The sequence below is a fragment of the Neomonachus schauinslandi genome, chromosome 6 (assembly GCF_002201575.2).
Source record: "Neomonachus schauinslandi chromosome 6, ASM220157v2, whole genome shotgun sequence".
NCBI classification, from domain to species: Eukaryota; Metazoa; Chordata; class Mammalia; order Carnivora; family Phocidae; genus Neomonachus; species Neomonachus schauinslandi.
In genome coordinates, this window is record NC_058408.1 from 93675038 (window position 1) to 93686200 (window position 11163).

Genomic DNA, 11163 nt, shown 5'->3' on the forward strand with positions numbered 1-11163 from the left:
GAAGCCAAGAGAGATGATCATTTGGCTGATGTTTATATACTAATATTTTAAATGTATTATTTTGGTCGTATTGGTAATTATGATGAGAACAGAAATTATTAGTGACTTTACAAAGATTAAAGCATATTGTTTTTGGCTTGATTGATAAGCAACTCTTTTGGATAAAAAAATCAATCAAGTCAATCAATTTCAATCCATTGGATATCATTTTTCATTTAACTGTACTGGGACTAGTTGTCCTGAAAAAGAACTAAAAATATGTTTCTCCTCCCCATTACTCTGCTTGTACATGGAATTTTGGTTAATTGGAAACATGTTATGTCTCTCTTCAGGGAATACAGGCAGTAGTCTCCCATCAGAACCAGTGAGTTCTCTTCAACCCCATCTACACACTCCATTCAGATAGCTTCTGATGAGGGCTTGGTTACATTCTTCCTGCCTCCTAGGAAGAGTCACAGAGTTTCCAAAATTCAATTTCACCTACTCAGATATTGAGAAGCAATATCTTTGTTTCTACTCTGAATTTGTCACCGCCTCACTGTATGACTTTATATAAATTACCTAAGCTCCTGGATGCCTCTGTGTTCTTATCTGTAAGATGGGCTCATAATGGCTGCTATTTCATAAATTTGCTATTCAGATGAATGTGATAGATGTGAAGTGCTTATTAGGATACTTCTTGGCATATCATAAATAATAAATATTAGATGTAATAGATATAACTATTACTACTACTACTACTATTATTATTTAGGTGGCCACTTTAAAGTGGCCTTTAAAGGAAAGGAAAAAAATCCTTTTTCCAAATTTTTATTAACTCTTCATTTCTCTCTGGAAAATAAAGACAGTATTTTTTCTATTTCTTTTTAGAAATTGAATGGGAGGCAGGAAAAAGATGGCAGAGGAGTAGGGGACCCTATTTCAACTGGTCCCCGGAATTGAGCTGGATATCTACCAGACCACTCTGAGCACCCAGGAAACCAGCCTGAGATGTAAGAAGATCTGGATCTCTACAAACAGAATATCACAGGCGGTTGGTTTTCAGGTACGAAGTGGGGAGCCGTGATTCTGTGGGCAGATAACAGAGGATAAACGGCAGCGGGAGGGTGCCTGGCTATGGGGATCCTACACCACTGGTGAGCGACAGCCTCACGTGCTGGGGATGGGGCACAGACTTGCAGACCAGTAGCGGTGGGGAAAGGACTCTAGGGCAGCCTCTTGGGGCAGAAACCTGGAGCGGTGGGGTCGCGTGGGCAAACTGGGAGCAGCTGGCGGTTTTAGAAGCACAAAGGGCAGAGACATGGCCTGAACTGGAGGCAGGACTGGGAGCGCTGCGGAGGGGCGCACAACCCAGGATGCTGCAGTTTATAGCAGCACGGACAGAAACGGAGATGGTGTGGCCTGGAGAGCTCACTGAAGAACAGACTGCGGTCTCTGCTCTGAGGGATTGGTTAGCCCAGTGATGGGTATTAAGGAGGGTACATACTGCATGGAGCACTGGGTGTTATACGAAAACAATGGATTGTGGATCACCACATCAAAAACTAATGATGTATTGCATGGTGACTAACATAATAAAATTAAAAAAAAAATTCAATGAAAAAAAACCTTAGAAATGTGCATTCTAGCTTGAAATAAACTAAGAAACATCTAAAATCCAAATTCACAAAATAAATAGATGAGTTGTCAAAAGCAAAGCAAAGAGCAATTGAAGAGGAAATGGAAAGGGTAGTCAGACTTCAGAGAGATCAATAACATAGTCTTTTTCAAGATTGGTTACAGTCACACTCTAAAGTACTAAAGCAGGACGTCAGTTTGCAACTGTAGAATTTGGTTGCAAGGACTGGTAGAGTCAGTTTGTGTTCCAATAGAGAGGCAAAGGGGCTAAATTAATATATACAAAGATAGCTAACAGGGGTTATTTATCAATAAAGGAAGTTATAGGAAGAGTGACTGCATTGCGAGATGTCTTGAAGCTTTTTCTTTATTATATATGGGCAATAAAAGGTTAAAAGGGCTCATATGCAAAACTGTGGGCCATAAAGAAAATTTCTGCTCTCCTGAAACATGGTTCTGGTTTTTGTATCACATACATATATAGTAAATACAGTCTAAGAAAAATTCACCCCTTTCAATGATGAGAAATCGAAAGAAGGAATGAACAGAATATAAATAAAGATATAGAAGAGACAGAGAAAGAGAGAGAGAGAGAGGAAGGATAGACCAAGGACAGATGGACAGGGAAAAATAAATGGCAGAATAATTACACCGACAGGAAACACCATTCCATAGAGCAGATGTTTGTGACTAAATATTTTCCCTGAATTATTTAAAAAAATCATAATGCAATCACCATTTTATAACAAGAATACAGAAAAGAGATACAAGAACTTTGAGTAAGAGAGCAAGACAAGAAAAAGGTGAAATGTCTGTAACAGTTTCCTCCTGGGAAGTTAATTCGTTATTGGTTGTTTCCTGCTTATATTATTCGTATCAAGCACCCACAGGGGGGAAAAAAAACAATATAAAAAACAAAAAGTAGATTCTTATCTCAGTAGGTTTTTAAAAAATTCTTTGTACACTGTATTGAAAACAATAAAATTTAACTATTTCATGCAAAAAGGCAAAATAGAGAATATTCTCTTTTTTTGTGGGAATAACTTATTTATTCAGAGTGTAATACTGTCTACTTCCTTTTGTAAGTCTTGAAAAAGATCAAAATGAGATCAATGTACAGTTTATACTAAAGATGTCTGAAAGACTTAGGCAGAATTTCCCTCAACTCTTTTACAAGTGTAAAAAAATAATGTGTCAAAATTGATGAGTGGCATAAATTCAAAAGGAAAAAAAAAATTCTACTTAAGAGGAGGACATCGAGCTTGCACAAATGGTGGTTCACCCAACGACAAGGTGTTCCTGATCTTCCTCTAGACCCGGGCGGATCGTTAACTTCCCCAAGTTACAACTGAGTTGCTCTTTCCAGACTTTTTGAAGCATCTTTAAGTTTCCCCACTAAGTCCTATAATTGTTCCATGTTGCAACTAAAACTAATCTCTGGGTGGGATCGGGAATCAGTATTCTCTACATTTAAGGTCACCAAATATGTAGGTCTGTACATCTTATGAAGTTGATTGGTCTTTATCTGATATTCCAAACGCCAAGAAACATCAATTATATGAGGGAGAGATCTGCTTATGCTTCCCAGTAGGCTTTCTAGGGAATTCTTATTATTCTGATAGTCTGTGCAAAACAGTTCTATTCGCTCTCTTTCAAATTTACAGTCTTCTAGATAAGTGCTTAGAGTTGATTTGTCAGCTCTTTGCTTTCCTGCCTCCTGTATGTAAGTTGCAGCTGCTGTGTGACAATGTTTTAAAACCACAGGATCGTATGTTTCAAGTCTGGGTGATCTAACACGGCCTCGTCTGCCTGGGCATCCAGCAGGCTCTGGAAAGCCGCCCGGAGGAGAAGCGTGAAGGCGTTGGAGTCGAAGGAGCCAGGATCAGCCAGCATCTGGAAGCCTTTCTGCACATACTCTGAGAGCTCCATTATGAGCGCCAAATAAAGAATATTCTTAAAAAGGAGAGATAAAATGTAAGCTGGCAGAATTTAGAAAATTAGTAAAAAAATTAATCAGAAATGAAGGCAAAATTGGAAAGTATACAAGAATGAATGGGCAATACTCAAAACATATAAGGTATAAAGAGGATAAAATAAAAAAAAATGAATTAATAGCTAAGTCGATCAGAAAAAAAGATAAAATTATGCAGAGGATATCCAGTATATCAAAAATTAAAGGTTCATAAGCAGAAAAATGGTATAAAGGAAAAAAATGTATTTATAGAAAACTTTCTGGAAATTAAAGAAGATTATACAGATTTAAATGGTACACCCTGTCCCAGAAAGAACTAAAAAGGATTGTTAAAAGTGGGGCAATATCTACAAAGGTGTCAAAGAAGGAAGTCTAATCTAAGAACTTTAAACCCAGATGAATTGTCATACAAAGATAAAGGCACATAGATATGTTAACATGCAAAATCCAGGGTATAATGTTTCTATGAGCAATTCATGAAAAAACCATAGAGGATAAACTGTATTCGGCAACCTATTAATAGAAAAAGTATAGCAAAATTTTTTTAAAAAAGAGAAAGTAATATTTTGAATGAATCTGAAACCTAATTGGTCATAATGGATTATAAACCCTGACATGTGTAATCACATAACTAATAGAAATTTGAAGAGGAAAGGGAAGGGGACATAGCAAGCAGTCAAAGTACACCAATTTCCATATCCTTTATGCCCTCTCTATATATTGTTTATCAAAGTAGAACATTTAAAACTGATTAAGTTAAATAATGGTGGTATAAGATTATTTAAGGTACTGTTAATGAAAATAGTATGCAGATGATCCCTGATTTATGGTTAGATTTATGATTTTTAGACTTTATGATGGTGCAAAATTGGTATGTATTCAGTAGAAAGCTTACTTCGGTTTTGAATTTTGATCTTTTCCCTGGCTAGTGGTATGTGGTACAGTATTCTCTTGTGATGTTGGGGATACTGGGCAGAGGTAGTGAGTTGCAGCTCCTAGTCAGCCACATGATCATGAGGGTAAACAACCAGGATACCTACAACCATCTGTACCCATGCGGCCATTTTGTTTCTCACTTTCAGCCTGGTGTTCAATAATTACATGAGATAGTCAACACTTTATAATATAAAATAGGTCCTGTGTTAGATAATTTTGCCCAACCATAGGCTAATTAAGTGTTCTTAGCATGTGTAAGGTAGGCTAGGCTAAGCTATGATGTTGGTAGGTTAATTGTATTAAATGCATTTTTGACTTATGGTATTTTCAACATTCAGTGGGTTTATGGGGACTTAACCCCACCACAAGTCAAGGAATATCTGTATATATAAACTCAGACTCAATCTATATATTATATGAACTCAGTGTTTGGAAAGAAAAGAGAAGAAATACAGTCAGGACTCAAAAGAAATAATTTATAAATAACTCAAATATTAGAGATATGAGAATAGGTAAACACCAAAAAATAATAAATAAAGCTGGTTGATAAGAAAGGATGAGGGGCTAAGGGCACACTAATTTCATTACTGCTTATGATAGGGAATTAATAGAACATTCAGAACATTATATAAATTTATACTTTTAAAGACTATAATAAAAAAATGCAACCTTTCAATTTAGCAGAAAAAATACAAAACAAAGGAGAGAAAATAATCCAACATAAGATTATGAAAATAGCATGACAGCATTAAGAACAATTGTCAGTCTTATTGAATCATTTCATCAGTTAAAAGAAACATTCATTTTTATCAAAACACAAAAGCTAAGTAATAGCTGTATACAAGAGATACATGTTAAAAAAGTTGACACAGAAAAGTTAGAAAGAAAAGGGTGATCAAAATAAACAAGACAAACGCAAACAGCTAAAACAGGGATAACTATCTTAATATCAGACAAGATAGATGCTGGTACAAAAATATAAAATGAGATGAATATTTATATTTATTGAAATTATAATGAATGGAGCACCTGGGTGGCTCAGTTGCTTAAGCATCTGCCTTCAGCTTGGGTCATGATCCAAGGGTCCTGGGATTGAGCCTTGCATTGGGCTTCCTGCTCAGTGGGGAGTCTGCTTCTCCCTCTGCCTCTCTCCCTGCTTGTGCTCTCTCTCTCTGTCAAATAAATATAAATAAAATCTTAAAAAAAAGAAATTATAATGAACAAAATGTGTGATTCACAAGGCGGGATTTGGGCGTTGCAAATAGCTATGCATCAAATAACATGGTAGAGTGGTTCTCAAATTGTGCAACACATTAGAATCACCAGGGGATCCTTAGAAAATACTGATGCTTGGTTTCCGCTTCCACATATTCTGATTTAATTGGTATGGAGTATGATCTGGGCATCAGATTTTTGAAAGCTCTCCAGGTTATTCCAATGAGTAGCAAAGTTTGAAAACCAATGATTTAGCATAAAAAATAATTTGAAAAAAAAACACTACAGGAGATAAGTGAAGAAATAGGTAAAAAAACCCAAAACCAAAAACAACAACAAAAAAACCTTTTAAAAGAAACGTATTTCATGGTCCTTGGTCCATGACAGGTTACAGAAAACAAGTCTAAACAAGTAAGATGACCCAAATAACATACTTAGTAAGGTAAATTGTACATTTTTTTACATGAGTGAAGTTGGTATATAAATGAAGTTTTTACCTTGACAACAAGAAATACCTCTTCCATCTTTTTTTATGTATACAAAATAACTTTCACAAAATTTTATTAAAGTGTATTACATATACCTCAATAAATTCCAAAACATGAGAATAGTAAAAATGCTTTAAGATTATAATTCAATAAACTTTGAAATTAGAACCAAGCATACTAAAAAACAACACTTTTTTTTACCACCTACAAAAAAATAAAATTTTAAAATGGTTTATTTTGTTATGGATCAAAGAGGAAGTCATTTTTCTCTCCACTTCTTAGCTGCTTCTCTCCCACCCCCCACCCCCCGCCATCCTATCAATTACATCCTTTATTTGCTCTAGACTCTTTTTATCCAAATCTTGGGAACGTTTCCTAGGGACAAAGTGCAGTCCATTTCCTTTCCAATTTTCTAGGGTTCATTGTCTGCAGAAAGGTTTCTATGTAAAAAACAGAAATGAAGGGGTTCTTAGGTCTCTGTAGTTAGAAGGAAGTTGAAGACAGGGCTAATAGGAGGGAGTGGGGGGTGGGGAAGGCACTTTTCTTCTCCATGGCCCACAATAGCACCTGAAAGTTACATCTGAGCAGAAAGTCATCCCGTTATGTAGGGGGTGTGGTTCCACAAAATCCAAGAATGGTGAGGCCAGTGCAGAACAGACCAAAACTTCTGGAGCCCCTGCAAGTCATGGTGGCTACTGCCCTGACTAGCTCTAATCATAGACATTGACTCTTGGCTTCCTCTGTGGATCTGACTTTATTTAATCTTTGGTCTTTTATTTTTTAATCCTGGCTTTGTTCTTTCATTGAACCAGCTTAGCCTAGCCAAGCCCAGCCTATTCCTATATTCTATTCTCAGAGTTCCTAGCCACCAGCATAGAGGCCCAACCATTTAGTTCAAGTAGGGACCAGGTCAAATGGGACGGGGGTTGGTTTTCCACTCCCCTGGTTTTCTGTTGCTTTCTTATCAGCCTGTGCTCTTACCCTCTCCTATTATATTGAAATACCACTTATTTGTGATACTTTCAAAAATAAATATTTAATACTTAAATCCACCAGTTACGTATTTATTTAAGGCTGCTTAAATGCAAAGTCAGAATAAAAGGAAATTTTTCGTTGTTTCATATGTCATTCTTTTCAGACATCTTTCCTTGTCCCTGTTCCTCACTACTTCTCACTCCAAGTAGATATTTAATCTTCTAACACTAAAATTGAATACTTAAAATACAAGGAAGAGACATGGCCAATAACTTGATGAGGGAATACACTGGTTTCTTTCTTTCCGTCTTGGACTTACCTGAAGCCAATCAAAATGTGTTGCAAGCTTGAGTCAAACTTGAGAGGTGGTTGACAAATTTGCACATGTATCGTGGTTAACAGAAGCTGTATTCACTCTGCTCATGTTCCTGCTCCCACTCTTTTTATTTTAATTTTAATTTTTTTTTTTAGTTTGGAATCTTGCCTAAAATAAGTGAAATGGAATCTCTGGGTCTATAGTTGGGTAAGCAAGAGGGAAATTAGGCAGTAAATGGCCTAATATTTGTCAGTTCTGTGACACTTCCGTTCTCCACCTCGCAGTTCTTGCTTGTTGGAAGATGCTACTCATCTGCTTTGTTCTACTTCAGTGTCTGAGTCAAGGCTCTCCATTTCTGTAATTATTAGGTAGTAAATTTTATTTCTGAAAGTCCCTTGGAATTGCTGATAGTACAGTAAATTACAAATTACTGAAGTTTTCCTTTGATTTTTTTTTTTTTTAGTCAGTGGTTGTTTAGATGGCTGGGAACAGATTGATCCATTAGAGATGGATTGGTGTTTTGATCCCTGCAATCTAAGTCTTAATGAAAGATCTGACAAACAAATTGATTTCAAATAATACCAGTCATGGAAGAAGAAAAACTGACAAGTGTCTCTTTCTTTTGATTGAACAGTGTTCACACTATTAAGTAGTTGACATTGTGGGCAAGCAGGTGAAAACTTGAATGCTGTTACCCCTTCTGACCTCTCTCAGGTGACATGTTCTCAGCCAGACCGCAATGCCCCCAAAATCAGCAGTGAAGGGAAGTTTCAGCTGGTCTTGTCTGAACTTAAAATTGATTTCCTTGTTTAATGGTTGTTGTTTTACTTATTGGATATCTAAAATTGTCGGTTTGCTCTGTCATGGCAATTGCTGACTTAGGCAATAGATTGAAATGTAAATTCCTTTCTGTGTTAATGAATTCATTAGCAGAAAAGCTAATTCAAAAGACATATTGGAAAAAAGAGTACTAAACATTTAAATGTTAAAGCAGTATTTTCTATACTGAGTTTGAGGAACACCAAAGTTAGTACCTGTTCTGTTGAAGAATGGTTTCAGTGGTCACATCTTTAGGGAAACAAAGTTAAACAGGTTTCTTTCCTTTAGGGCTTCTCTGAGATCATGATATAATGTGCACTGTGTATTCCCAAGAAGAAAGTTATTATACTGCAGTTCCTCTGTTTAACTGCAGAACTTTTGTGTTTTAAAGAACACCTTCCAACTCATCTGGGAACTGGTATTTTCATAGACCTCTGGACTGGGAAATGTCATGTGAAGGCCAGCTTTGCCTCTGAAAATGTAAATGCCCCTTAACCTCTATGAGGGATTGGAGGCATTATGTCCAGGGCTTACTGTCTGTACATCCCTTATGCTGAGTTAAAGGGGCCTCTGCTCTGTAATCTGAATCTTAGAGGGTCCTACTATCACAAATACAAACAAAATGAATTTATTTAAAGACAAAGGAGTGCCTTTGACACTCAGGATCAGTCAACATGTAACCTTAAACATTTATTCTTCCGAGTCCTGTGAGATGCACCAAGGAAATGCACTACATTCCTCGACTTGTGTTTGCAAAACACAGCCCTCCTGTATTGAAATTCTGTGATGGTTTCTGGGTTGTGCTTATGCTGAAGTCAGTGAGGGACAGTATTTTGGAACACAAGGATTCGAACAGTAGAAGTACAAGATAAAAGAAAAGTTAATTTGTCAGTTTCTCTCTCAGAAGGCAAGACTGTAATACATTCTTGTAAAGATTTAATTACATTCTCATAGTGCTGAATCTCTTGCTATTTTTTATGTTGCAATTGTGTTTGCAACAGTTGCTCATTTTGGCTGATGGCAACGTTTTGCAAGATTATGCAAGTCCTGTTATTTTTTTTAAATTTTGTTATTATTATGTTAATCACCATACATTACATCATTAGTTTTTGATGTAGTGTTCCATAATTCATTGTTCCATGCAATACGTGCCCTCCTTAACACCCATCACCAGGCTAACCCATCCCCCCACCCCCCTCCCCTCTAGAACCCTCAGTTTGTTTTTCAGAGTCCATAGTCTCTCATGGTTCGTCTCCCCCTCCGATTTCCCCCCTTCATTTTTCCCTTCCTGCTTTTTTTTTTACATATAATGTATTATTTATTTCAGAGGTACAGGTCTGTGATTCAACAAAATGCCAGATTTGAGAATAGTTTTGTTCTTATAATAGTGCTTATTATGATTTAATTACATTTTCAAAAAGCAAAATGCAAAATTTTGGGTTTTATTTAAATGATTTTGAGTTAAAATTTTAATATGCATTAATCATAACTTGTATTTTGCCTTTTAATGTTAATGTATAACCTTGAATCTTTTAGGAAAAACATTTTCAGTAGCATAAAATAATTTTATTCTATTTATAGTTTTTATAAAATACATTCAAATTTTGTACACTTTGGATATACTTACATTTTATAATTCTTTAGATGCTTATTATCTAATAATACCTAAATTATGTGAAAGTTTCAATTTTGACACATGATTGATTTTTTTAATATGAAAGAAAGTATAAGTTTTATGAATATATAATAACATTATTAGCCCATCAGTATAACACTCAGACATGCACAATAATAATTAAATTCAGTTGTCTTTGATTGTTTTTCATTAACATGCATTATTTAATGTATAAACTTGTTATATATTATAATTAATAATAAATATATAAAAATTATGCATATAATTGACACATCTATTTCTATATAATATATACTTATATATTATAATTAATAGGTATTAAATATAATTTTTATATTATATGTATATAAATTTATATATTTCAGTTCTATCATTATGAATGTGTATTCATCCAAGTAGAAAGATAAAAGACATTTTATTCAACAGTTTTAAACCTTGATTTATTACATTTAAATATGTAGACATTTAGTACATGGGCTCCATTTGTACTCTTGCCCTGGACTGCAAATATCAGAAGTGGTCCTGGCCACTGTGACTCCTGGATATTTGCTGACAGTAGAAGGGACATCTTATAATGAAATGGTAGCTTTGTCTGCCAAGCAGGAAGCACCCTTTCCCACCAAGGACTTTTCACTCCTTTTTGTCTAATTGTTTCCCACCATCCATGTACAGAGTGGAAAGATAACTGGTTCATATAACCACTCATATAACCACTGTTATAAAAGTTTGTTGCTCTGAGTTAATTTCTAAGAGCTGTAGGCTCATGTAGTCATTTCCAGAGATGATAAAAGAAAAGGAGCTAAAGGCATTCAGTAGTCAGGACTGTGGAGCATAAAACAGAAGTTAAGTCTAGATCAGAATAGAGCAAGCAATATGCACACACACAGGATTCAGACAGGGTCAGAACTTGTCCCTCAGTTTCCTTTGCAAGTTAAAATGGGAGGTTTGTCTCTGAATTTACTGTTTAATATTTGTAGTTCTCTGCAAAAAGGATGTGTCCTGCATCTTATGACACAATATAGAAGGAGTGTTCAGTATTTGATTATTATATCTGATCATTATGATTAAGTTTCTGGTACTCAGGATGAGGAGGCTAAAGTAAGGCGTCCCTGTAATGAAATGTTGTCTTAACATGAATTTTATTTTCATTTTTTTCCTTTGTGAATTGTAAAAATTTGATTCAATGGTC

The 11163-nt window shown here is 35.5% G+C and overlaps 1 pseudogene; it reads right to left on the reverse strand.

The window, feature by feature from the left end:
• Positions 1–2959: 2959 nt before the first annotated feature.
• LOC110589561 lies at positions 2960–3546 on the reverse strand (annotated as a pseudogene).
• Between the last annotated feature and the right edge of the window lie 7617 nt (positions 3547–11163).